The sequence below is a fragment of the Hordeum vulgare genome, chromosome 6H (assembly GCF_904849725.1).
Source record: "Hordeum vulgare subsp. vulgare chromosome 6H, MorexV3_pseudomolecules_assembly, whole genome shotgun sequence".
Taxonomy (NCBI): Eukaryota; Viridiplantae; Streptophyta; class Magnoliopsida; order Poales; family Poaceae; genus Hordeum; species Hordeum vulgare.
In genome coordinates, this window is record NC_058523.1 from 94,140,617 (window position 1) to 94,144,142 (window position 3,526).

Sequence of the window (3,526 nt, forward strand, 5' to 3'; positions counted from 1 at the left end):
ATTAAAACAGTTTTAAATATCCATGAAAATTGGAAAATATTAATCTACGTGAAATTCTACACGTTTTACATATCTACGGTTTTTTGATCCGATGCCCGATTTAAAAATTACGCACGTTTGAAAATCATGCATTTTTCCTGAAAAGGAATAAATCGCCGGTTAATAGGACAAATCTACTCGGGCCGAATCTAGGCATAATGGGCCTAACAGAGCATGGAGCATGATACGTCTCCAATGTATTGATGGTTTCATGCTATTATCTTGTCAAACATTGGATGTTTTGCATGCCTTTTATATATTTTTTGAGACTAACTTATTAACTCAGTGCCAAGTGCCAGTTCCTGTTTTTCCATGTTTTTGACCCCTTTCAGAGGAGGATTTTGATCGGAGTCCAAACGGAATGAAACTGCCAAAAAGATTTTTTTCCTAAACAGAAAAAGATCGGGAAGCCGGAGAATCAGGGCAGGGGGCCACCACGGACTCCATAAGCCCTCATGGAGCGGCCAGGGGGGCCCGCGGCCCCCTGGCTTGTGGGCTCCCTGAGGCTCCTTTGCCCTAGGTTTTGCGCCTATATATTCTCTAAAATCCCATAAAAAATGAGGAGATCATCGAAAGTACTTTTCCGTCGCCGCAAGCTTCTGTCTCCGCAAGATCCCATCTGGGGAATGTTCTGGTACACGGCCGAAGGAGGGATTCGGATACGGAGGGCTTCTTCTTCAACACCATGATCTCTCTGATGATGCGTGAGTAGTTAACCATAGACCTACGGGTCCATAGCTAGTAACTAGATGGATTCTTCTATCTCTTGGATCTTCAATACAAAGTTCTCCATGATCTTCATGGAGATCTATCCGATGTAATCTTCTTTTGTGGTGTGTTTGTCGAGATCCGATGAATCGTGGATTTATGATCAGATTATCTATGAATCTTATTTGAGTTTCTTCTGATCTCTCTTATGCATGATTTCATATCCTTGTAATTCTCTTCGAGTTGTGGGTTTTGTTTGGCCAACTAGATCTATGATTCTTGCAATGGGAGAAGTGCTTGGTTTGGGGTTCATACCGCGCGGTGACCTCACCCAGTGACAGAAGGGGTAGCTAGGCACGCATCGTGTTGTTGCCATCAAGGGTAAAAAGATGGGGTTTTCATCATTGGTTGGAGAGTATCCCTCTACATCATGTCATCTTGGTTAAAGCGTTACTCTGTACGTCATGAACTCAATACACTAGATGCATGCAGCATAGCGGTCGATCTGTGGAGTAATAGTAGTAGATGCAGAAAGTATCAGCCTACTTGTCTCGGACGTGATGCCTATATGTATGATCATTTCTTTAGGTATCGTCATGACTTTGCGCGGTTCTATCAATTGCTTGATAGTAATTAGTTCACCCACCGTGATATTTTCTATTTTGGGAGAACCTCTAGTGAACACTATGCCCCCCGGGTCTACTCCACACCATATTTTCAGCCTTACACTATTTACTTCGTTGCACTTTCCGCCTTCAGAACTCACTTTGTAATCAATCTTGAAGGGATTGACAACCCCTTTATAGCGTTGGGTGCAAGCTCTTTTGTGTTTGCACAGGTACTCTGGACTTGACGAGATTCTCCTACTGGATTGATACCTTGGTTCTCAAACTGAGGGAAATACTTACTGCTCCTGTGCTGCATCACCCTTTTCTCTTCAAGGGAAAAACCGACGCAAACAAGAGAAGTAGCAAGAAGAATTCCTGGCGTTGCTAGGGAAGGACTTTTGTTGCCGTAGCAGAAGAATTTCTGGCGCCGTTGCCGGGGAGATTCAAGTCAAGAACTCATCCAAGTAGGTGTCGCAAACTCATCTTCTGCATTTACTTTGTTTGCCAGTTGCCTCTCGTTTTCCTCTGCCCCACTTCACAATTTGCCCTTTTCTTCCTTTGCCTTTTTCGTTTGCCTTTTTCGTTCACCCTTTTCTTTCGCTTGCTATCTGTTTGCTTGTGGTGCCATGTGCCTTCAATATGCTTGCATCTTCGCTTGCTGAAAATCTATTGATATGGATCCTCATCCACTTGCTAATCTCTTTAAGAGATCCACTTATGTGGAACCAATTGCTAGTGAGTTGAGTGCACTTGACTTTCTCTATGGAGTTTTGCTTGAGATGCGTGAATCTGAAAATCGTGATGAAGAAATTTATGAAATGATTCACGAGGGCTCCTTGAATGAAAAGCATGATTGCAATGATTTCATTATAAATTCTATTAATGACAATCATGCTAAAAATATGCAAAACCCTAAGCTTGGGGATGCTAGTTTTGCTATGTCCACTACTTGTTGCAATGATATTTGCAATAATATTGAAAGTTGGTTTGGAGAAGTCATGACTTTAGTTGATGATAATCCCACTATTTTTTATGACCGTCAACTTTGCATGCATGTGGATCATGAAAAGAATATCCTTTGTGATAGCTATATTGTTGAATTTGATTATGATCCCACATGTAATTACTTTGAGAGAGGAAAATATTGTGGTAGAAACTTTCATGTTACCAAATCACCTCTCGTTATATTGAGATTGATATTGTCTCTTTCTTCTTCCTTGCATATGGTGGTTATTGGTTGTCTTGACAATCTGTTTTCCTATAAAATTCCTATGCATAGGAAGTATGTTAGACTTAGATATGTTTGTCACATGTTTCATGATGCTCTCTTCGTGTCCGATAGCTATCTTTTTTGTGAGCATCATTCAATTATCAATGCCTAGCTAAGGGCTTTAAACAATAGCGCTTGTTGGGAGGCAACCCAATGAATTTATCTTTTTCTTTCTATTTTGTTGTGTCCACACCATCATAATTCTGTTGTGATTGTGTTTTTTGTGTTTCTTTTTCTGTTTGAGCCAAGCAAAACCTTTATGACTAGTCTTGGTGATGGTTGTTTGATCCTGCTGGAAAAAGACAGAAGCTTTTCGCTCACGAAATGATTTTTTATTTTAATTCAGAAAGAGCTTTGGAGTAGATTTTTTTGCTGCTGGTTGATATGCCTTTTTCCCAAGCAGTCGTAATTGTTCAGAATTTTTTAGGTACCAGAAGTATACGAAGTATACAGGTTGCTACAGACTGGTCTGTTTTTGACAGATTATGTTTTTGTTGAGTTGGTTGCTTGTTTTGATGAAACTATTGTTAGTATCGGGTGGTACTAGCCATGGAAAAGTGAGAATACAGTAGCCCAACAACAATATAGATAGATCAAGTTTGCTGCAGTACCAAAAGAGGTGGTAGTTTGTTTTCTTGTGCTAATGTTATCACACTTTTATGTTTAAGTTTTGTGTTGTGAAGTTTTCAAGTTTTGGGTGATGTCCTCATGGACAAAGATATAAGGAGTGGAAAGAGCTCAAGCTTGGGGATGGCCAAGGCATCCCAAGCCAAATTCAAGGATACCAAAAAGCCTAAGCTTGGGGATGCCCCGGGAAGGCATCCCCTCTTTCGTCTTCAATCCATCGGTAAGATTACTTGGAGCTAAATTTTTATTCACCACATGATATGTGTTTTGCTTG